Below are 26,298 nucleotides of genomic sequence, written 5' to 3'. Positions count from 1 at the left end.
ACTCAACAAAGATAAATGGCACTCCCGAGATCTATTTTCAATAGTTCAGAGTTACAACAGCTAGAGTAAGGCCTACACACAACAATGTCAGACTCATTCATGCAATTCCAAACCCATCTAACACAGATCAATCCCCTAAACATTGATCAGAAAGAAACTGACTGAACTTCTGACTGGTCATGGTTCTCACACGCCACTGACCATTCTTAAGCTGCCATCCAACAGAGAGACAAGTGCAGAAGTACAAGCAACACCTACTCGAGAAATTGCCATTTGAAGTTGGAGTTTGGATTTGCATCAAATAGCTAAATTGTGCCCACTTTCTGGTCTCTTTCTGGTTGCATCACAGCTTGGTCTGGCTCCTGCTCTACAAAAGGTTGTGAATGTAGCTCAATCCATCACGAAAACCAGTCACACCTATTGACTCTGTCTACACTTCCCGCTGCCTTGGCAAAACAGCCAGCATAATCAAGGACTCCACGCACCCCGGACATTCTCTTTTCCACTTTCTTCCATAGGGAAAAAGATACAAAAGTCTGAGATCACATACCAACTGACTCAAGAACAGCTTCTTCCTTGCTGCCATCAGACTTTTGAGTGGACCTACCTTACACTGAATTGATCTTTCTCTACACCAAAACTATGGCTGTAACACTACATTCTGCACTCTCTCCTTTCCTTCTCTACGAACGGTATGCTTTGTATAGCATACAAAAAACAATACTTTTCATTTTATACTAATACATGTGACAATAATAAATCAAATCAATTCAAATCAAACAAGCCTGCATCATCACAATCAGGATCACAGCAGATCAACATCCATTAGATGACAACACAAGATGGAACATGAGACACTTGACAGTGAGCAGGCCAGAGTATTTCAAGGACAGTAATGATGAGGTTACATTTCTTTTTCCAAAAATGAGTAACTGCAATGTTGATCATCTGCCTCATTGTGTTGATCACAAAAAAGCACATCCTTAGGTTCATAAATCTCAGTATCATCAACAACTTTCAAGTCTCAAAGACTATTCCTGTAGTTAGAGAAAACGGTTACACTTAACTCCAAGAACTAACTCAAAGTCTGTTCTATCTCCAGTCCAACAACAAAAATTAGCTTAGTATTCTTCTTCTTTCAGTTACCTAAGTGATGCAACTTGACCAGTCTGTGGAGAACAGCAAAAAGACGACAATGATGATAAAAGACCCAATTTGCATGGTGGTATAGTGGTTAACACAGCACCAGGGACCCAGGTTCGGTTCCTGGCTTTGGTCACTGTCTGAGTGGAGTCTGCACAGTCTCCCTGTGTCTGCGTGGATTTCCTCCAGGTGCTCTGGTTTCCTCCCACAGTCTGAAACATGTGCTGCTTAAATGCATTGGCCATGCTAAATCTTCCCTCAGTGTTACCCCAACAGGTGCTGGAGGGGATTTTTGTAATAATTCCATTACGGTGTTAATACAAGCCTACTTGTGACACTAATAATTAAATTTTAAACTTTTTCACACTTGTAGCCACCAGCTCAGATACTGACAATATGAATCATTTAAAGGATAGTATGGAGGTGGGAACTGCTTGCCTTCCGACACCAAGTGTGAATGCAAGAAGCAAGGGCAGTGGAGATGTCAGCTTACCAGATGATGAAGTCACATATAAATTGTGCTGCTGAGAATTTTTGATCGCTTACCTGCTTCTTTTCTCATCACATGCTGTGTCACTTTTCAATGCTGTCTAGCCAACTCACCAGCCTTAATTAAACTCCCATTAATGTTTGACACATAGGGTGGGATTTTACAGTCTCGCTCATCCCGAAACTATAAAACCCCATCGGAGGTCAACGGACCTGTCCATGGTCCACCCCATGCCCCGTTCCAATTCCTCTGGCGATCAGGGCAGTAAAATTCTAGCCAGTCTGACAATGCAGTCTCAGAACACTGATTCACCAATTTCCCCTTGATCAATTTAAGTGGTCCTCTTACTTCATGACAAAAATCAATTTGAATGGATTGAATTTTGTTGATTCACTAGGTGGATCCCCAGTTGGAAAAAGTACAAATGGAATTCCTTTCACCCAATCCTCTGGATAATCCTGACCTCAACACGGAGCATGATGTTCCCAAAATTTCAAAGTGCCCAACAAGTGGGAAAATGGAAGGCTTTTCCTGCCCATTTTTTGAGAAAACCTCATGAAATAAACTTCTGGCACTCTGCAGCACAGAGGCCATCAGGCGAGCCATGTCAGTCAGGGTGGGCAGAGCATCAAACCTCAGGGGAAATCTCCACTAATAAACAACAATCCATTCACCTTCTGCTAAATAAACACTACCTGATTAAAATTAATAATGATCCTGCTATCCAGCATCTGAGCTGTAGGCTTTTCCAAACACACTGCCTGTAAAAAAGACATTGAATCTGAAAGTAATATCCCTTAAACTAAAATATATCAATACCACAGTATCATCAAATCATTTCCCAGATAGCCTAACTCTGCCCCCTGCCCCCCTCCCCCCACAGCAAGCTCCAGCCCTGCCCCTACAGCCTGTGTCCAGCTCTTCCCCAGACAGCCTAGCTCTGTTGCTGGCTTTGTCACCTGAATTCCCTGCCTCAGCCAGTCTCACTGTCCCATGCCTTTTGAATAGCCACCACTAAATCACCACCTCATTGAACAATGCTGCCAAAGAGGTAAAGTGCAGGATAATTAACCTTGTCTGCTGTACACACTTATATGCCATCATAAGTTTGAAGACATGTATTTCTTGCTCACAGCTAACTTGATTGGGAAGGGAACTTAATTCTGGAGAGCCAGCCTTTTAATGAGAATGAATGAACTAAAGGGCTTCCGGACAATTGGTGCTGGGAAGTTTGATTTGCCTTTATAGTTCTGAGAACTTAATGGAAAAAGTTCCTCCAGCCACTGGGAAGCTGACATTCTTTTATTCATTCAGTTGATTTGGGCGTTACAAATTAGGCCAAAATTTGTTGCCCATGCTTAACTGTCATTGAGGAGATGCCAGTGAATTGCCTTCTTAAATGGCTACAGTCCATATGATGCAAGGACGTTCACAGCAATGTTAGGGAGGAAGTGCCAGGGTTTTGACCCAGCGATGGTGAAGGGATGGCGATATATTTCCAAGTAAGAATGGTGATTATCTTGGAGAGAAGCTTCCAGGTGCTGACGTTGCCATGTATTGGTTGCCCTGTCTTTCTAGATGGCTGTGATAGGGTTTTGGAATGAGTTGACTAAGATGAGTGCATCTTATAAATTAAAAAAAAAGCCTGTTGTAATGACCACAGAAGCAAAGAAGGAGGAATGTTATATATTTAATAGGGTTGCATAGTTGCTTTAAGAGCTGATCTCATGATTTGATGGTGATGTTATTAGGGGGTTGGCAGAGTCCGCTGTTTAAATTTCTGTTTGTACTCTATGCAGTGAACATATCCTAGAATAAATCTGTTGCTTTTACTTTAAATCCATGTGTACAAACCATGCTCTTTTCTTTTTGTTAAAAACCCCAAACAAATTTAGGACATTACAATTTCATAGGACATATAAGAGTCAACTACATTGACGTGGTCTGGAATCACATCTAGGCCAGACTAGGTAAGGGTGGCAGATTTCCTTCCAGAAAGCTCATTAGTGAACCAGGTTAGTTTTCACGACAATCAACATGGTCATTAAACATTTAATTCCCGATTTCTATTAAATGCAAATTCTACCATCTGCCAATGTGGGATTCAAACACAAGTCCCCAGAGCATTATCTTCACTGATCTCATTGTGCATTAGTACTAAAGGGAGTGAATATTTGTGGATGGGGTGCCAGTCAAGTGGGTTGCCCTAACCAGGATGGTGTCAAGCTTCCCCAGTCTTGTTGGAGCTGCATTCATCCAAGTAGGTGGAGATTGTTCCATCAAATTCCTGACCTCTGCCTTGCAGGTGGTAGACAGGCTTTGGGTAGTCAGAAGGTAAGTTATTTATTGCAGAGTTCCTAGCCTTTAACCTGCTGGTTTGGCCAGATTATTTATATCGCTAGTCCATGGTAAGCCCCAGAATGTTGATAGTGGGGGATTCAGTGATGGTAATGCCACTAAATGTTAAGGGGTGATGGTTGGATTCTCTTTTGCTGGAGAAAGTCATTGCTTGGCATTTGGTACAGCGTGAATGTTACTTGCCACTTATTATTTCAAGCTTGGATATTGTCCAGATCTTGCTGCATTTGGACATGGACTGTTTCAGTATTTGAGGAGTCATGAATGGTGCTGAATATTGTGCAGTCATCAGCGAACATCCCCACTTCTAACCTTTTGATGGGAGGAAGGTTATTGGTGAAGTAGCTGAAGATGGTTGAACCAGGTTATTGCTAAACAAGGGTCGCTTGCTAGCGCTGTCAATAACCCCTGCTATAACTTTACTGATGATCAAGAGTAAATGGTAATTGGCCTTTCATGACTTTACTGATGATTGTGGGTAGGGGACAGTAATTAGCTGGATTAGATTTTGACCTGCTTTTTGTGCACAGGACATCCCTGGGCTATTTTCCACATTGTGGGTAGATGTCAGTGTTATTACTGGACTGGAACAGCTTTGCTTCCTGCTCCCAGGAGCAGCAAGAGATTCCATTTTTTCAGCTTGCCAATGCACTTCTCCATCACATTTTGTGTGGCACCAATGATGAATGTTGCCTGCATGATACACACACATGTGTACAGATAGTGTGTGGAATCATGAACCCTACCACCAACCTCTTACCATGCTGACTCAAATATAGATGGTACAGCTACTAAATGAAGGCATCATGATTGCTGCCAGGATACCCAGCAAGGTTTTCTGTTTATGGTTGCACACCAGCCAGACAGTTGGGCACTGAGGGCTAATTCCATTCAGGGGAAGAGGTAACATGCAGATAAAACATAGCAATGTGCATACAATAAATGGCAAGGAGGAAGCCTGCAATTCCAACAAAGTTGCCAATCCACTTCTTCTACTTCTCTCTGGCACAAGAGAGAATTAAATATAAATAACTCTGGCCTCTCTCATCCAACTGTGAGCAAATCGGGAGATGTGGCAAATAAAAGTTAATTTCCGCTGTTACCTTCACAGCCAATGTCAATGCCATCCTTACCCTGCTCTTAGCTTGTAGTTGTGTTTAGGGGGGATATCCTTACTGAAGTATAGATCTCCCATACATTTTTTTGTGCAGAGAGGTACATGTTCTCTGATCTCTTGCTGAGGGCCCTTCTCTGCCTCTTGTTTCATTTTCTGACTGTTTGTCCCACTCTGTATGGCATCTGTTTTCATTGTCCCAGTCATGCTGTATCCCAAGGGAAATGCCTACTGATTTACTTATGTCTGGGATCAACAGGTTGTGCAGAAGTCATGAAGTCAGCAAGAACTCACTGAACACCTGCCACACCGCTCCCCGTATTTCTTTACAACTTTAAACAACTATAGAAAGAACCACATGCTTGTAGAATCAAAGGGTGCAGATTAATGTCCACTCCTCCAAGGCAAGTTCAGGGATGGGTGGCTACTTTGATTAGGAGGGAGGGTGTAGGGCGAGGATCCCATTGTTTTGCTGCCTCCTGAAGAGTGGAAGGCAGTCTTCCCACCCAGAGACCAACTGAGTCCCTTAATGGCCCCTTAAAGCCTTCATCACAATGCCACTGGTATCCAAACAATAGCAGGCAGAGGACTTACTATCAGGCAAGCTCAGTGGAATCATTTACTGACAGACCCTTTCTCCCCAGCTGAAGGACCCAGATCATGGCTGCAGGAAGTCACCATCCTCCCTTCCCACCCATCACTTAGCCACAACAGCCCCTCCCCGTGATCCAAACCCACCGACACTCACCTCTGCCTGGGGATCAATGGCCAACCCCTCCTGCATGTCCATGTGCTGTACTAGCAGTGGCCACCACTCCTGTGGTGCTTCTGGTGTTCAGGAATTACCAGTCCCTGATTGACTGGGAATTTCTGTCTTGCTTCAGGCTCAATGTGAGGGGAGGTCCGACTCTGCCCAGGTTAGTGCCTAATTGCTTAATACTTTCATTGGGCCTCCCAGACAGAAGCTGCTTACCAGCTCTTCAACACATGGGCACGGCCCCTGTTGCATTTATTAAATTCTGTCCCAAGTAACAGGCAAACTAACATAAGCAGTCACTAACCTAGAAATACTGGATGCTTCCTTTGAATGGCACTAGATGGGAGGTCCTTGTTGCTGTTGAATGTAGCTATACAAGGTTAAGGAAGTGTCTTTATTAGAGTGATGAGCTCCAAGATGGCAGCACTGGTGCCTAGTCAGTATTTCATGTCAATTAACCTCATGGTCTGCACGCTCTGCATACTTCCACTGCTCACTGCACTCAAACTCACACTCTCACCAATATAGTGTTCATCAAGACTAAAATTGTGCATGCATCATAGAAGCTATTTTATAGCTCTAAAGACCCAAGTAGTGCTAAAAGAAATAGACAAAAACAATTCCAATTTCTCACCCAAGGATCTTAAGGGGCAATGAGTATTAATGATAAGCATATTTATCTGGGAGTATGGGGTAAAAAAAATCCACTCAGTAACTGCCCTGAGTATGTTTATGCAAGGGGAAAAACAAATTAACTTAAAATCTGAAAGATTTTTTCCTCAAATCTCCCCTACACCTCCCTGAGGATGGTGATGATCTGGAATGTGCTGCCTGGGAAGGGGTGGAGGTGGGATGCCTCACTTCCTTTAATGGCATCCCAAGTACCTGGACGAGTACTTGGAATGCCATTAAATTCAAGGCTATGGGCTATTGGATGGCACGGTAGCACAGTGGTTAGCACTGCTGCTTCACAGCTCCAGGGACCTGGGTTCGATTCCTGGCTTGGGTGACTTCCTGTGTGGAGTTTGCACATTCTCCTTGTGTCTGTGTGGGTTTGCTTCAGTTTCCTCCCATAATCCAAAGATGCGTGGGTTAGGTTGATTGGCCACACTAAAATTGCCCCTTAGTGACCTGAGATGCGTGGATTAGTGGATAAAAAATGTAGGGACATGGTGTAGGGTCTGGGTGGGATTGTGGTCGGTGCAGACTCGATGGGCCAAATGGCCTCTTTTTGTAGTGTAGGGTTTCTGTGATTTCTAAGTGCTGGCAAATGGGATTAGTTGGGCAGGTCAGGGCCTTTTGTGTATCGATGCAGCCTCGACGGGCCGAAGGGTCTCTTCTGCACTATAGCATTCTGTGATAGCCCTGAGTATATTTATGCAAGTCTAAGGGGAAGAACAAATTAACTTAACAAGATGCATCTTGTGACATCTTGCCAACATGCTGCAACATCCTCTTGTGATTGTTGATTTGCATCGTTGCCACATAGATTTTAACAAGCTGTGATTTTCACATCTAAAGTTGCAATTGCGTTGAGAATAGTTAATGCAATGACTTTACAGTTAAATAACATGATGGGATGAGTGTCAGGTTACGTTCGTGATGTAGCTTTCTGTTATGGAGGATAACAAAATCACGAAAGGATATACAAAACTATTCCTGGGAAGAATGGAGCCAGTAAGGGAACTGGCAACTCCAGAAAAGGTGGAAGCATTCCCAGATAGCAAAGTAAAGGCACCAAGGATAATGTTTAATGGGGATAAAGGTAACTGAAAGGATAGATTGAGAGGATTAGAAGATGATTCCAAAAAGTGGTAGGGAGAAAAGTACTGGAGAGAGAAAGTGCACCAGATGGAATGGAAAGGAGAAACAGCCTCATGAGACAGGGTAAGAGAGAGGAGAGAACTTGAAGGAGAGTGGATGCAAAAGTTGATTTGCTTTCTCCCTACTGAGAAGGAGGTCAGGGGAGTCTTAGTTGGTTTAGCTCAGTTGGCTGGTTGACTGGCTTGGAATACAGAGTGATGCCAATAGTGTGAGTTCAGGTTATTCATGAAGGCCCTTCCTTTCCAGCCTTGCCACTCACCTAAGGTGTAGCGATCCTCAGGTTAAAATCGCCTATGGTTATCTGGGACTATAGAGGCATTACCTTTATTCAACAAGGCAAATTGAGGTGGTAGGAATAAGCGAAGCCCATTAATTCAGTGAAGCCAGATGAACAGCAACATGCTCCCCCAGTCACAAAGGAATTCTTTAACCTCTTCTACCCCACAGGATAGTCCAGCAGCTGTTGCCAGCTAAGCAGGCAGCCTCTGGATTGCATAAATTTTCACCCCGTGTAGACCAAGCTAAAGAGTTCTTTGGGTGAGTTTTAAACTAGAATGCAAGCTCAATAAGTAGATACGGTCCCTCCTTTAAAACTGCAAGAATCTCTTTCTAATGCTTTCCTTCCAATGCTTTTTTTTATTTTATGCAGTTTGTTCCAAAGGATTGATGTCAGAAATTATGGTCCATGTGTGTAAGTGTTCTGTTTCTAGGACTCAGCTGAAATGATTGTTTATTAGGACTTACAGACACATATTTCACAGACTCATGTTTCTCTAAGAATTTGCAATATGTCAATCCATGACATTTCTCATCGCAATAAAAAAATGTTGCTGAATTTCATCCACTTTTCAAAACCTTTTACTAGCAATATGAAAGAATTTAAGCTTCAAGGCCCCTCACCTTGCTGTATCTATTAGAAGCAACTTATTCCACATCAGTGATACAAACAATTTTGCCAGCTACTTTGTACACCTTCGGTCAGTTTTGAGTTCATGCGCTGAGGACTATGAGGACATTGCCTCAAAATCAGGGTGTTTCAAGAGCTTTCAGACTGCTTTGAGGCTCAGGATTCAAGGCCAGGTTTTTGACAAATGAGTGTAAACCAGTTCTTAAGCCCTAAACTAAACTCGGGACTAATTCAGTCTCACCCGAACAGATTAATATTGAAAGGTGCAACGTGAAAAGATGAAGTTTACACTTGTTCATTTCGGAAATTAAATTGCAATAATAAGCACCATACAGACAACTTAAGATGCGTGAAGAATGTTAGAAGTTTGTTATATATAAAAGGCCTGAATGGATAAATTTGTGTATTGCTGTCTTGTAAATAAAAATCTAAATTGATTTGTACAGCAATTGTGCCAAGAGGAAAATTGTCATACAGCCGAAAATTGTCAGAGCAGATATGGTGATGAGGTGATGGTTATTTCTGACTTTCTGTTATTAAATATGTTGTTTGTGGATGTTAATGGTCCATGTATTCAATACAAACTATGGACATATATTTCTCTATCCTACTCTGATAGTTCTTGTGAACTTTATGATGCCACATTACACATGGTTTAATATGAAAATACAATAGACATTTCAGGAGGCGTCCTTGCTGTAATTATCCCAAGACCTCGCTTACATGTTATGTAACTTTATGACATCCATAAAGATGCGCAGAACTACTGTAATCTCAGTATATTTTCTGATTACAGTTTATATCTGAAGCTAACAAGCAGACCGATATAAATAACACACACAGAGGCTCCAAGCATCTTTGAATAGTATTGCTCACCAATCACTGGACTAGTTTTTCTCAAATATTTGATGGTTATAAACAATGGTCTAGTCAGCTTCATTTGATCCGACACAGGAAGTAAACAACCCTCCTTGCGGACTGAAAATCGATAAAAACAATGAGTGTGTGGACTATTATCTGCTTATGTTTCACAAATAAAACATTGATGTTCCCTTTAAAGCTAGCCATCGTTCATCCTGCAAGTTTCATGGACAATAACAGTTCAGCAGTAATTTCTAGTGGGGAAGATATATGATGTTGTAAATATTTAAAATCAAATTTGGAATAAGGCAGAGATGAATGTGGTAGATTACTGACTGCTGAAGGCCACATATACTGCAACATTTCTTTGGACAACACTGTTTGGCGGATGCTTTACTTGAAATTTTCAGGGACCGATTTCACAACACTGGGCTTTGCTTTGCTTTGATGTGAATTTATGGCAAATTGCGAAATTGTAATTGCCAAATGGGGCACAAGGATGATTATTTCCACGTCGGAATAAAAATGCCTAAGCTTAGACAATTTGCTAAACAAATACATTATAAAATCAGTTGTGAATAGGAGATGGTTGTAGCAGATAATAAAATTGGAGAATACTTCAGGCCATTTTTTGGGTTGCAAATTACAGACAAGAGCAGTTATCCCTTATTAGCTGATTAGTGTTTATTATTGGGGGCCAAGCGTCCCTGATAAGGTTGTCTTTGTCAGCAGGACCAGTCAGTTATCTATGGAGAAATAAACAAAAACACAAATTGTAACCAGGTACTGTAAAAAAGGGGAGAAGTGTAAGAGATGAACACTGATGTGTGGGGTATGTTGGATGGAATAAGTTGGTCCATTTATTAGTGAGAATGACCCTATCTTACCTATGTTCCCTTATTTTCTGAGAAGAAACAAGTTGTTTGCATCTTGGAGTCATGGATTCAGTCAGTCAACAGAACATAACATCCCCCACTCCCAGATCTGGAAGAAATGCCCCCTGCTATTAGCAGCCACATTCCCAAACAACAGGATCTCAGAATTAACTAGAGTAAGGATGTATTGTCTATCCCCAACTTGGGCAGAGGCAAGAATAAGAAAATTCACTGACCCATCAATCTATAGCTTTGAGTTTTATTCGTGGTAAGCTGATTGTCCTACTGGGGTGACACGGTGGCACAGTGATTAGCACTGCTGCCTCACAGCACCAGGGACCTGTGTTCGATTCCCGGCTTAGGTCATTGTCTGTGTGGGGTTTGCACATTCTTCCTGTGTCTGTGTGGATTTCCTCCAGGCGCTCCAGTTTCTTCCCACATTCCACAGATGTGTGGGTTAGGTGGATTGGCCATGTCAAATTGACCCTGGTGTCAGGGGGATTAGCAGGGTAAATAGGGGGAGGTTACTGGAAGAGGGCCTAAGTGGGATTGTGGTCAGTGCAGACTCAACGGGCTGAATGGCTTCCTTCTGCACTGGAGGGATTCTATAGAACCTCAGCTGAGTGACACCTTATTGAGGAATGGAGAATTTTAGATACAAGAATAGATTAGAGAAATCAGGTTTGTTCTCAATAGAGCAGGGAAAATTTAGAGGTGACCTTAGTGAAGCGTTCAAAGTTATGAACAATTTTGACAGTGTGAAGAAGGATATTCTGCTTCCACTAGTTGGTATGTCAGTGACTAGCTGTCACAATTTTAAGTTAGTCAGAAGAGAGCTAGGAATGAAATGAGGAAAAACTTCCTTACTAAGAGAGTTGTTGGGATCTGGAATGCGCTGTCTGGAAAAGAGGTGGAGGTTTCAAAAGAGACCTGGATACATATATGAAAGTGGTTCATTAAGAGGGATACAGTGGCCTCAGGGCATCCTATACTTGAAAATTCTATGATTCTATGAATTGAACACTTAGGCCTCATTTAAAGTTAAAGTTTATTTATTATTCACAAGTGAGGCTTACATTAACACTGCAATGAAGTTAGTGTGAAATTCCACTAGTCGTCACAGTCCAGCGCCTGTTCAGGCCAATGACCTAACCAGCACATCTTTCAGAATGTGGGAGAAAACCAGAGCATCCTGAGGAAACCCAAGCAGAGAGAATGTACAAACTCCACGCAGACAGTGATCCAAGCCAGGTCCCTGGCGCTGTAAGGCAGCAGTGCTAACCATTGTGCTCCCATGCTGCCCATGGCCAGTCCACGCACCCCCCACCCTCCCCCCCTGGCCAGTTTCCCACTCAAAACTGGCAGGAATGTCTAGAAGGCAGGAAAGCAATGCTAGGCTATAGGTGACTCAGCACCATATGAATGGACCCCAGCACTCCAGTGAATCGATCGAGGGAGGGGGAATCCCATCCTGGGAAGGCCTAACAACTTTTCTTGTGGGACCACAAATGCAAGAAAAGCAAAAGACCTACCTTCTGGGCCTCTTTTGATCCCAACTTCACAACCATATTTAAAAGCCATATTTCAAACAGACATTGGCTCCTGGTGATCATAAGACCATAAGAACACAAGAAATAGGAACAGGAGTAGGGCGTTCTACCCCTCCAGCCTGCTCCACCATTCAGTAGGATCATGGCTAATCTGACACTCTTCATATCCACTTTCTTGCCCCTTTCTTGTAACCCTTGGTTCCCTTATTGACTAAAAATCTATCTCATCCTCAGATATCCACAAGGAATCTTCTCTGACAGCTCTCTGTAGCAGGGAGTTCCAAAGACTCACAACCCTCTGAAAGAAGAAATTCCTCGTCATTTCAGGGGTAAATGTTTTCTGAGACTATGTCCTCTGGTCCTAGTCTTTCCCATGAGGGGAAACATCCTCTCAGTCTTAACCCTGTCAAGCCCCATAAAGTTCCTATATATTTCAATGAGATCACCTTTCATTCTTCTAAATTCCAATGAGTAGAGTCCCAACCTGTTTTTAAGACAATCCCTGCATCCTGAGGATAATCCTTGTGAACCTTCTCTGAACTACCTCTGATGAAATAATATCTTTCCTTAAATGAGAGGATCAAAACTCCTCGCTGTACTCCAGATGTGGTCTCATCAGTACCATGTACAGTTACAGCAAGATTTCCTTCCTCTTGTTCTCCAACCCCCTTGAAATAAAAGTCAACATTCCATTAGCCTTCCTGATTACCTGCTGTGTCTGTGTGCTAGCTTTCTGTGTTACATACACAAGTGCCCCCAAGTCTCTGTGTTGCAACTTTCTGCAGTTTTTCTCCATTTAAAAAACTTAGTTCTTTTGTTTTCCCTTCCAAAATGAGCAAGTTAAGATTTTGTAAAGTTATGCTCCATTTACAACTTTTTCCCCACTTGCTTAACCTATCAATATCTCTTTGTAAACTGTTTGTATTCCCCTCAAAACTTGCCTTTCCACAAACATGTTTACAAGCAAAAGTTGCTTGATTTAGTTATGAATAATTAACTAGGGATAGGAGTTGGTGCAGTCCGCTGGAGTAGGCTACGTACTGGGTGGTCCTGCATAATCATGGGGGAGACCATGCATCCCATTCCCAACACTGGGAAAATTCAACAGAAGATTGGGCATGGTGGCACAGTGGTTAGCACTGCTGCTTCACAGTGCCTGGGCTCAGTTGCAGCCTTGGGTGATGGTCTGTGTGGAGTTTGCGTGTTCTCCCCATGTCTGCGTGGGTTTCATCTGAGTGATCCAGTTTCCTCCCACACTCCAAAGATGTGCGGGTTAAGTGGTAAGTTGCTTCCCAATGTACCACAATGTGTAGGTTAGGGGGATTAGTGAGGTAAATATGTGGAGTAAACCTGGGTAAGACTCAGTGAGGACTTGATGGGTCAAATGGCCTCCTTCTGCAGTGTAGGGATTCCATAATTCTATTCTCTGATTCAGTTAGTATTTCAGCAGTAGGAATGCTCTGACACAGTGAACCAGCCCGCTGGTTAATTAAGCTCATTTTGAGCCACTTAAAGTTCATTATCCTGAGTCCACTGGAATTTAACAGTGGCATAGGGACTCTTCCGAACTCAAATGGGATTTCCATGCTTTCTGAAAAGTGCCCAGCAAACACTGTTAGGTTTGATCGTGGCCTTCCCAAGGGTCCTTCTTTCAAAAATATTTCATACTCGATTGAGGACCTGGCATTGAGGAGAGAGTGCCTGCTGAGAGCCACTTCCTGTCCTTCATTCGATGCTCCCACCACCTGCCCGTGACCCCTAACCCTTTCCACTTACCTCTCTCCAGAGATTGCATGATGGTCTCTGGTGAAGGCCTCAATGTAATATTGGCAGCAACTACCATTTCCCGTGGCATTGACAGCAGTGGAGAGCTGCCAGGATCTGTTTGATTTGCAATTCTCTGTGGGCGGGATTTCCTGAGAGGCACATCATTCAGCCAGCGACATGGGTTCGAATCCCACCATAGGAGATGGTGGAATTTAAATTCAATTAATAAATCTAAAAAAAGTCAGTCTCAGTAATAGTGACCATGAAAATATTGTCAAATGTTGTAAAAACCTATCTAGTGCCTAATGTCCTTTAGGGAAGGAAATCTGCTGTCCTTACCTGGCCTGGCCTATATGTGATTCCAGATTCACAGCAATGTGGTTGACCTTTAAATGCATTCTGAAATGGCCTAGAAAGCCAGTCAGTTATAAAAACCATGAGAAAAGCCAACAAAAAGGAATGAAATGGGATGGATCACCTGGCATTGACATAGACACTGGAAATGACAATGACGAACATCGTCTCATCAACTCTGCACAGTCCTCCTTCTGAGTATCTGGGGGTTTGTGGCAAAATTAGGAAACTAGTCAAGCAACAGCTTTCCATACTTTAGGAAAGATGAGAAGGAATTCAAGGGAGTGTAGTAAAGATTCATAATATGGCTCCACAGATGAGAAACTACAGTTATATAGGTAAATTGGGGAATTTGGTCTGTTTTCCTTAGAGAAGAGAGGCGGGAAGAAATTTGATAGAGATACTCAAAATCATGAGGAACTTATACAGAGTAGAAAGGAAGAAACTGTTCCAATTGGTGAAAGGATCGAGAACAAGAAGACAAATAAAGAGAACAAACAATAAATAACAGCACAAGAACAGGCCCTTCAGCCCACCAAGCCTGCACCAACACATGATGCTTTCCTAAAATAAAGATCTTTTGCTCTAAGGAATCCATATTCCCCTATTCCTTGCCTATTCACATATCTGTCAAGTTGCCTTTTAAACGTTGCTATTGTATCTGCTTCTACCATCTCTTCTAGCAGTGCATTCCAGGCACTTACCACCCTCTGTGTAAAAAACTTCCCTCTCACATCTGCTTTCAACTTTCCCCCTTTTGCTTTAAATCTATATGTCCTAGCAATTGACATTTCTACTCTGGGAAAAAGACTCTGACTATCCGTTCTATCCATGTCTCTCATAATTTTGTAAACTTCTATCAGGTCGCTCCTCAGTTTCCAATGTTCAACTAAAAACAAACCAAGTTTGTCCAGTCCCTCTTCAGCTCATATGTTCCATACCAGGCAACATCCTGGTAAACCTTTTCAGTACTCTGTCCTAAGTCTCCCCTGGTAGTGTGATGGCCAAAACTGTATGCAATATTCCAAATATTGGCCTAACCAAAGTTTAATATAGCTGCAACATGACTTTCCAATTTTTATACTCTATGTCCTGCCTGACTGATGAAGACAAGCATTCCACGTGCCTTCTTGACCACCTTATCCATTTGTGTTGCCACTTTCAGAGAACCGTGGACCTGTATGCCCTGATCTATATGTCACTGCTTCTGAGGGTTTGGCCATTTACCTCCTGCATTATGCCTTCCAAAATGCATCATCTCACATTTGTTTGGATTAAATTCCATCTGCCATTTCTCCACCCATATCTCCAGCCTATCTATATCCTGCTGTATCCTTTAGTAATGCTCCTCACTATCCACAACTCCTCCAATCTTTCTGTTGTCTGCAAACTAACTAATCAGACCACCTACATTCTCCTCCAAATCATTTATATATCGTAAACAACAGGGCCTCAGCACCAATCCCCGCAGTATACTTAAGGTAATTGGCAAAAGAAGCAATGGCAACATGAAAAAAAAACTTTTAAATGTAGAGAGTAGTTCAGATCTGGAATGTACTGCCTGAGAGTTATGGTAGTGTCAGTTTCAATCGAAGCATTCAAGAGGAGTTTGGACTAATATCTGAAACAGAAAAATGTGCAGGGCTACAGGGAGAAGAAGAGGAAGTGGTACTAGGTTAATTGCTCCTTCAAACACAGAGGCAGTGGTCCAAATGACCTCCTTCAGTGACGTAACTATCCTGTGAGTCTGAGATATATTTCAATTTTCAGTAGGTATTAGATAAGGTTCTGCACAAGCAATTGCTATGGGCAACTGAGGCACAAAGACTGGAGGCAACCTTGCAGTGTAGATACAAATTTAGTCAGCATGTGGTTAGGGGTGCAGGAAAAGAATTAGGGTAAATGATGCTCTCTCAGAATGGTGGATAGTGACAAGTAAGGATGGATTGATGAATTTCCTGATTGGTTTTGTCTGATGGACATAACAGGTTGGAGAAAAGGGTGATGACACAATAGGATTCTATCCACTTTGTGGCTCATCCATTTTCCTGGCTGGGCTGTGAACTTGGTGCAAAAAGTATTTGCTGCTTTGCAGTTAATTACATGAAATTAAACTCAATTGAAATGAAACCCCCAGTTGTCACTTAAACATTCACACAATTTCCTAATGTTTAATCCAAACATTTCACTTTACTGACATATAAAACATGAGTCCACAGCTGCTCGGGTATTTTGATCCAATTGTCCATGGTCAGTGAAATAATATTCACTGTTGACCATGAAGAAAGCTACCCACAAGAGCCTATCGATATTTATGCACCGACCTCCCTTTCCTAACATCAGTTTGAATTTGGCAAAGAGATCTCCAGGCATCGAACATCAATGGGACCATCAAGTAAGTTAAACAGTCAATCACATTGAAGCTATTGTAGACAGACAGCCAGGTAATCACATAGACGTTTGGGACATATGCATGGGAGAAGCTGAAAATCAGAGTTTGTTTGTTTCAAAATAAATGCATCATTTTTAAATGTGATTTTTTTAATATAATGGAGAAACCCGACATTCCACAAATGATGAATTTATTTTTCCAGGACAGTGAGACCATTTGGCAGCATTTATGAATTCGGTAAAGCATTGAAGACCCAGTTACATCTCATTCAACCAACATGGTGTAACTTTCTCCACTGTTTTACAGTGAGACTAGGGCAGGGTTTCATCCATTCAGTGATTTCACTTTGCCTGCTGATCAGAGGGGCATCCAATGAGGTAGGCTCTGTGGTTCAGTGGTTAGCATTGTTGCCTCACAACGCCAGGGACCCGGATTCGATTCCCAGCTTGGGTCACTGTCTGTGCGGAGTTTGCACATTCTACCCATGCCTGCATGGGTTCCCTCCGGGTGCTCCGGCTTTCTCCCACATTCTGAAAGTTGTGCTGGTTAGGTGCATTGGCCATGGCAAACTGACCCTTAGTGTCAGATGGACTTGCAGGGTAAATACTTGGGATTACGGTGATAGGACCTGGATGGGAATGTGGTTGGTGCAGACTCAAATGGCTTCATCATGCACTGTAGGGTTTCTATGATCTAACTGAATAGTGCAACAAGCTCAATGATGTGCTCCTAGACCAGAGTCACTCCCCCTGCCAGTGTCCTCCTCACTACATTTCAAACAGAGGTGCACGTATCTGACAGTTATGTGAAAAAGCCTGACTCAGTGGGCATCTTACTGCATTACTGTGCCACCATTTTAGAAGGATGGGTTGTCCTGTGCAGGCATTGCTATTGGCAGTAATACCCAAACTCCATTTTCTCTGCATCCGGGCATGTCTCAGTTTCAGGGAGGTTTAGCTGGAGTGGCAAGATAGAACATTCTGCCACCTTATGTGCACCACCTCCACTTTCCCTTCCAGGGAAGGGGGTTTGAGTGTTGTGCAAAATCCATCACTTGGCCATAGAGAATTATTTTGACAGTTATTACATTTTACCAGGAGCTTTAACTCCCAACCAACTTTACAAAGGTTCAAATGTGTATTAATATTATTAATCATTGTGATTTTATCAATAATATCCCCACCCATGAAGGCTCAATAGGATCCAGGAGCCTGTCTATATTATTTAAATAACGCCCAAGGAGTTTGAATTACACCATAAGACCATAAAATGTAGGAGCAGAATTAGGTCATATGGCCCACTGAGTCTGCTCCACCAATCAATCCTGGTTGATAAGTTTCTTAAACCCATTCTCCTGCTTTTTCCCCATAACCCTTGATCTCCTTATTAAGAACCTTTTTATCTCTGTCTTAAATACACTCAATGACCTCGCCTCCATGGCCTTCTGTGGCAATGAATTCCATCAGTTCACCATCCTCTGGCTGAAGAAATTCCTCCTCATCTTGGTTGTAAAGGAACATCGTCTTACTCTGAGTCTGTGCCCTTGGATCCTATTTGGGGTGGGATTTTCCACCCTCACGCCCCAAAACTGGAAAGTCCTACCTGAGATCAATGGACCGTTCCATGGTCTGCCCCTCGCCGGCTCTGATTCCCATGGTGGGCGTGACAGTAAAATTTGCCTCTAGGAGTGGAATTGCATGGCGTCTTGGAGCTGGAAGTAGATTGTCCTGATAAAAGTGTGGAGGAGGGTTTGAGATTCAATTCAAAGTTGAACAGGAAACTTAATTGAAATATTAGAAAAATTACAGTTAGAACCAAAAATTATTCAACTGGATTACATTTTAATTAAGGAGCGGCACAAAGATTATTTGGACACACTGAACACCCTTTCTAAACAAATTTCACTTCAATTGTTACCTGCAGATATGGACCAGACTCAATGGACTATTCCAGCGTATCAATTTTATATATTTGTTTCCATCTCAATTCAATATTGAATGAAACTTCAGTCTACTAAATGTTCCACCATCCCAACTGGCAAGGACCTTGGGTTTGTCACGCAGAACTTTCACACTAATTAATGATATGTAATTATGAGTGTCTGGACCTGTAAGCATCATGCAATCTGTATTGTAGTCAATTCACGAGAGTGCACCACAGCCTGAAGAAATGTGAATGCCTTTGATACAACATAATAAAGAAAATACATTTGTTTGTGAAAATGACTAAGGATAAGCTATCATTTGAAGACAACTAGGTTCAAGTGACAGCGAGAGTGAAAACGAAAGGAAAGTTCTGTGCAGGTGGCAGGGCTTCAGTCAATTACCTCTTTAAAGTCACATCTTGGGGTTGTAAAACATCGGCAAAACCTTCTCACTGGGATTCTTCATTTCCATTTTACACTTGCTCAAAACAAAATTACCTTTATGAAAGTGCACATGCATGCTGAGTGATTTATATTGTATCACAAAATATTTTTTTTCTACAGAAGGAAGAATGTTGAAATTTAAATAGTATGTTTGCCGCACAATTGGAATGTCACTTTGACAGTTGTTGCAAATTAAATTATGAGTCTGGTGCTAGTGGGTTTGATCTCTTCTTCCCAGGTTTGCTGATGATATATTGCAGTTTTAATGGACCATCATTCATCATCTGATAATGACAAATGTATTATTTCTGAGCTTGTCATCTGTTCCTTGATGACAAATAGTCTGACTTCTACCAGTGATAATGGAATTTTATAATGATCTATCCTAAACCGAATGTAACTGACTTGACTGTACAGCAAGTGATGTTTCTTCAAACCTTTGCACAGTTTATGGAAATGGATTACCAAGTTGTGGACATGCATTCAGCAATTTATGGAAAGGCCAAATAGGAGGTATGATATTGTTTGGAAAATAAGTTACAAAAGAGTACCAATCCTTGTTTTTTTTTAACCTTTAATGATATAAAATTTATTTTATTGGGATAATTTTCACTCTGTACTTTACAGGAAATGTCACTTCCACAGCAGGACAAAGCATGTCATTGAGAACATAAAACCTTTTCTAATTTATTGTTTGTAGGATGCTGCATATTCTTTAGTATAGGAATAGGGTTTCCTGGTAAGGTAGTGTTTCTAGGATGGAAATCTCAAATGTAAACAAGAAAACAAAGGATGGGAAACACAGAACTGAAGAAAACGTCCTCAAGGTGAAGAACCTTCTTTGTATCATCAAGAACAGAATTTGTTCAGAAGATTGAGTTACTTATTAAATAGAAGAATTATCTGAAATCAGAATTTTAGTTTTTAATGAATCAAGCATTATACTTGACTGGAGAGAAATACAGCTGTAAGTGTTTAAGGTTACTGAATTTGGAGATATAATCAGTCTCAGTTTTCTTTTGGTAAGCATCCTGCAACACTCACGTGATGTTGTAGTAAAGATCCTGGTGTAATACAAAGGCCCACTGTTCCTCTCCACTCAAAGCACAAATTGCACTATTGATATTTTGTATGTACCAAAATGATCATGAAAATTGTGAGAAAAGGTAGGCAATTGTTGCTTATGATGCATAAGCTGAAAATGCTGTAATCCACCTGAAGAAGAAATGTAGAATATGTCACAATTCTGAAATGTAAAAAAACTGAAAAAAAAATTGGGGTATGTCATGGGTTGTTGAAATGATGTGGAAGACACATCAAAAATATTATTTTTGTTGAAATGGTCAAGTAGAATGAAATGGAGAGCACTGAAAAAGAGAACTGGCATTTAAGAAAGGCACCAAGTAGAAAAGAGAGACAATAGGGTGGATTTTAATTCTACCTCCCTGTCAGAGTTAACCAGTCAAATGTCACCCAGTTCTGTCCACATAGTCTAAGCCAACAGTGGGCAACATGCATCCCAGGGGCTGTATGCAGCCCATTTGGGTTCTGAGTGTGGTCCACGACACATTTTGTTGATCATTTCCTGCATGCAGGGTTGCCATATTTTGATGATTTCTGTCCATGTAGGTTTTTTCCTACCTGTGTGACTGATGTCATAGCACAAAGCCAAGTGAAGTGAAGTGCATGCTGATTGCACTCAAAGTTAACTGTGAGAGCCATGCACTCCAAAGCGTAAATATTTCTGTTGTTGTTACCATTTGAAGTTGATGACAGTTCTATTGATATCTAAATGATTCAACATTTTCTCTATAACTTGTTATGAAATATTCAACGTGTATTAAATGTATTTAATCTTATTCGTGGGGTCGCAGTCTGCGAACTAGCCAGATTTCAATCATGTAGCCCGCTGAGATGAAGGAGGGCCACTCGTGCAGCCCACTCACTAGCCTAGGTTGTCCACCACTATCCTAACCTGCAGTGTTTTGTGGAGAGATAAAATTAGCCCTCCCATTAAAACAGACAACTGTTGAAACAACTGAGGGCAAGAAGCCAATAGTAAGTCCCACAGTGTAAGATCATCAGAATAAAAGCAGTGGAGTGCCAAGGCACCAGAAAGTTAAAAATACAAGTATTTGATAGCACAGGTTGCTAGAATAGTTTTATCCCCGATGTAGAGGGCATGATAAACAACGTATAAAGCCTACATTTAAGGGAAGATGCAATCAGCTTAATAGAATTGTGTATAAATCCTGAAGATGCACGTGCTTCATAAAACAGGGTTTATGGCAAGGACAAGAGAAATGGAGTGGGAAGGCATAGGGTTGCTAATGAGAGGGAATTTGACAGTAATTAAAAATAATGAGCAAACCAGCGATGAGAAGACTCAATCTATCTGAGTGAAACCTGTGACACCAAGGGAAAGAAGTTAATAATTTTGAATTGTTATAGACTACCAGGGCAAAGGAAATACATTGATGTGCAGCTAAATTGCATATCAATTTTTAATTATCCATCAATTAAGTCCCACGATGGTCGCGATCTCTCAAAAGTAGCAAGGTGAATTCAGGGAGCAAATACGAGGCGAATGTTTGCAGCATGTTAAAAATGTGCCTGTCGTGATGGGAAATTTGGAATCCATGGCAAATAATATGAGTTTTGTTAGAAAATTATCAAAGTTCAATACAATTAATTTTGATGTAAACAGGCAAGACAAAAGGCAGAAAATTCAGTATTTCCTTTATTCATTCTCAGTATGCGTCAATTTATTGCCCGTCTCTATGTGCCCTGAAAAAGTGGTGTGACCACTTTCTCGAACATCTGATAATTAATACAACTGAATGGTTTGCTACATCACATTAGATGTCAGTTAAGTGTCAATCACCTTGCTTTGAGACTGGTGACACAAATGGACCGAACTGGTAAGAACAAGAAGTGGACAGTTGGACAGACTTTGACAGGAATCAAACTCCAAGAACCTCACTGCAGTGCTGCAAGAAGTCCAATAACCTTAAAAGAGTGATGAAGGTCAGTGAATGCATCTTTAAATGCCATATCTACCAATTGCACCCTAGTCTCGGGCATTACCATCACTCAGTTCATGGAATTGTAGAATCCCTGCAGTGCAGAAAGAGGCTGTTTGACTCATTGAGCTTGCACCGATAACAATTCCACCCAGACTCTATACCCATAAATTCATGTATTTATCTCCCTGACACTGAGAGGCAATTTTGCATGGCCAATCAACCCAACATGCATAGTTTGGACTGTGGGAGGAAACCAGAGCACCCAGAGGAAACCCACATAGACACAGGAAAAATGTGCAAACTCCACTAACTGTCACTCAAGGCTGGGATTGAACCCAGTCCCTGGCACAGTGAGGCTGTAGTACCAACCATTGTGCCACCATGCCACCCTTTAACAACAATTTCTATCATTCAGGACTCATAGCTAACCAATCATATGCTCCATCTAACATGCATAACACTCCTGCAAACCTCACACTCACAACCCATAAATTCCACGTACCTCTAGCTATTTAACCACAACAGCTGCATCACCTACATAGATTGCATAGCACTCAGCAAAATACTTCCATCGCTTGTAAGACAAGTAATTACAGCAGGAGCAAACCAGAGAATGATGGGCATGCCTACATATCCTGACTCCATGGGAAAGGCGATTACTGAACATTACCGGGCTACCCATTTCTGAAGCTGCGGCACTTAAGGGGGAAGACTTACAGGTGCACCCACATATGGCAACATATGCTTATGCAGAAGCCTCAAGCTCAGGAAAGGTCATTTGGCAACTGTAACTGAACTCCTTTGTAGACTTTTGCAACTTGAAATAAGTGTGGATGGCAACATCAGAAGAAATTAATCACAACTAGCCTATAAGTACTCGATTATCCCTTCAAATAGTGCTAGTTGGTAGAGAGATGAAACTTCCATTCTTTTGTTTAAAGGTTGTTCAGTTGTTGGGTGAGGATAGAGCATTGGTTGAAATGTTGAGAACCAAGATGGCAGTGTTGCTTGGTGTCAAATCAGTACTGGATGCTGACTAACATCATGATGTGCATGCTCTGCATAGTTCTAGCCGAAATCAGCTACATGCACATTTTCATCTCCATACGGTGTCCAGCTCAACCCTTTGCCTCTTCTCTATTACTAGCCCAGTCATCATCACTACATTATGGTATTAGAAATGAGCTGAAATGAACTCTCACATACACAAGAGAAGCTTTTACAACTGTGGACAAAGTCATTGTAATAAACATAAAGGAAAAGTAAATATGTTAAACAATTTAAGCAATGGGAATAAAGAAGATTTGTAAATATGCAAAATAAAGCTATATAAATGGCAGAAAGGCAAAATAGGCAACAAGTGAGGAAAACAATTAGCAGAGAAAAGGATTTTGGATAGTCAGAAGCTTTTTCCCAGGGTGGAAGAGTCAAATGGATAGTCAGAAGCTTTTTCCCAGGGTAGAAGAGTCAATTAGTAGGGGCATAGGTTTAAGGTGTGAGAGGCAAGTTTTAAAAGAGATGTACGAGGCAGATTTTTCTACACAGACAGTGATGGGTGCCTGGAACTCATTGCTGGGAGAAGTAGTGGAAGCGGGTACGGTAGTTACTTTTAAGGGGGGTGTCTTGACAAGTACATGAATGAGATGAGAATAGAGGGATATGGTCCCTGGAAGCATAGGGGGTTTTAGTTAAGACAGGTAGCATGATTGGTGCAGGCTTGGAGGGCCGAAGGGCCTGTTCCTGTACTATAATTTTCTTTGTTCTTTATTCTGAAGCAGCAAGTATCAAAGATTATTCAGGCCAGCCATGGCAGAGGGTGGTACGATGCACAGATCTTATAGGTATTTTATTTCAATACAATCTTTATGTTAGTATACAGTCAAATAAATAAAATAGAGAATATTGTGTTCTGTAATGAATTAGTTATAAAGAGTATGGCACTATAATATTCATATGTACCTGGTCCATGTGAAATTATTTGTTAGAAGTGGAAAATGTAATGGCTGATATTTGACCAAGATGTTGGATGTACAGTTGAGTTCCTTCCTCTGAGGAATTTGAACATGGTCTGACCTTTTCCTCCTGTCCTCACTGCAGCCTACTCTTGCCTGGTGACTCAGTGTGTGCAGATCCTGAATGTCCCAGCTCCACTATACACAGTGCCAGTATCTGAGCTGCTGGCTCTGGACTGTAAGGTTAAATGGCAATGCTTCTTCCTTCGAAGTTTTCTGTTGCTTTTGCCCTTCTTGTTGGGGCTGTAATGTCTGACCAAGTGGTAATCCCTGACTATCTGAAAGTACAAAACTAAGGAGAGGGTAGGAGAGAGGGGAAAGGAAAGTAAAAGGTCCCCAGGTCACTCTATCTGCAGTTTCCATTTCATGCTATCGAACATTGTGGCACTGCAACAGAGGGATGTTGTATTTTCCTGCAGATGCCCCCCCACTCCACCCCCAACCCCCACACAATCCCAACCAATGAGCCAGGCAAGTTCAGCACATGGACTATTTGTTGGCCTGCATCTCACTAACCAGTACATTCAGAGCAGCATCACCAAAGCAGTGAGCCCTTTCCTGTATACAGAGCAGAATTTAATGTTTCTTAAGGAATGGACTGGGAAGTGTGGGGCCATGTACTGGGACAGAAAAGCATGGAGTGAAGACATCCACTGTCCTCCTGGTCACCCCTCCATACAGCCAAATTAAATCTGGGACAGAAAGGTTCTGGAGTGACCTTCCCAGCTGATGGCCATTTGAAGCCCTTCAAGGACTATGGCAGCGTTGCCACAGGCTCTCCAGCTGGTGGATAGGTCTACCACCACAACCATTAAATTCTACTGACATTATGCCCTTCCCCTTCTGCCTCAACACTGCAGTGAGATTATCCAGCAGATCGCAGTGTTTTGTGACAACTTCCCTTTTATAGGGAATGTGTCTTTAAAAAGGAAATACTGCCTGGAGCACTTCACAATGCAACTTGGCCTCCTGTGGTACACAGAGGATGCTGCAGCTCAGTGCTCATGTGCATGCTGCAGTCAAGGACATGAGGTAGGGGCACATATTTTACTTGCTGATCACAAGCATGGGCAGTGTGCAACTTATGCCCCACATGTTCAAAAAACAGGGCAAATTAATTTCTAGACCTTAATGTTTTTAATATTTTGAGTCCACTTATTAAAACTTGGAAGCTATTTATTCATGTGCCATTCACAATATCAGTTATGAAATTGTGCAGGTTTGGATAGTTTGGGCTTGACATTGTTGAATGGTTCAGAGTTGGCCACCACTAATTGATTCAGGGCTGAAATTATTATTTTCGATTTGATTTAGTGTCATAAAATTCCTATACTGTAGAAGGAAGACATTCGGCCCATTGAGTCTGCACTGATTTATTATTGTCACATGTATTAGTATACAGTGAAAAGTATTGTTTCTTGCACACTATACAAAGCATAGCACTCACAGAGTCCATAGGAGAGAAGGAAAGGAGAGGGTGCAAAATACAGTTTTGCAGTTACAGATAGGGTGAGGAGAAAGATCAGCTTAATTTACAGTAGGCCCATTCAAAAGTCTGATGGCAGCAGGGAAGAAGCTGTTCTTGAGTTGGTTGCACGTGTCCTCAGACTTTTGTATCTTTTTCCTGACAGGAGAAGTGGAAGAGAGAATGTCCAGGGCATATGGGCTAATGCTGGCTGCTAATCCAAGGCAGCAGGGAGTGTAGACAGAGTCAATGGATAGGGGGCTACTTTTTGTGTTGGACTGGGCTTCATTCATACCCTTTGTAGTTACTTAATTATGATCAGGTTTCTTCGTTTTGAGCAAGATTGGCTGTCATTGATTGGCTTATGGTAGGCTACTATTGATTTATTTTGGATTGGCCATTATTGGTTGGTTTAGGGTTGATAGTTATTAAGAATTGGCCAGTTTAAGATTGGCTGTTACTGATTGGTTCTGGTTACACCATCAGAGCAATTGTGATTCCTAAGACACAATGAACACAAGATGGTCACATTTTGTCTATCCCTCCCTTCTCACAGAAGACAACAATATGGTTTACTTATCACAAAATAAGTCTCAATTGCCTGCTAGAGCGTTTGGACAAAAATGGCCAAAAACTTATAGGGCCTTTGTAAGAAACATGACTAAAATCAATAATGATTATAGATTAATTTTCTCATAGTCACTGTATTTGATCTCCTCACTGTTATTTAATTTTAATCAGTAAGTTAGTTAAAGTGCAAATTCTCTCCCAACTCAGCCTGTTGGACAGAATTGTGGAAACAGATTCAATAGTTAAGTTTCAAAAGAGACAAGAATAAGCAGTTAAAGGGACTGCTGGACTATGAAGAAAGAGCAGGGAGAGGAACAAATTAGATAGCTTTTTCAAAGAGCCAACTTGGGACAAATGGCCTCCTTCTGTACTGTACCAACCACCAGCAAGGACATTTCCAGCTGATTAGCGTAACAACTGGTTATCAGCAAGCAAAGTACCATTCAAAATTACAATCTGAGCTGG

This window comes from Carcharhinus amblyrhynchos, chromosome 4, assembly GCF_965287045.1.
Source record: "Carcharhinus amblyrhynchos chromosome 4, sCarAmb.v2.hapA, whole genome shotgun sequence".
Taxonomy (NCBI): Eukaryota; Metazoa; Chordata; class Chondrichthyes; order Carcharhiniformes; family Carcharhinidae; genus Carcharhinus; species Carcharhinus amblyrhynchos.
This window is presented reverse-complemented; position numbering follows the sequence as displayed.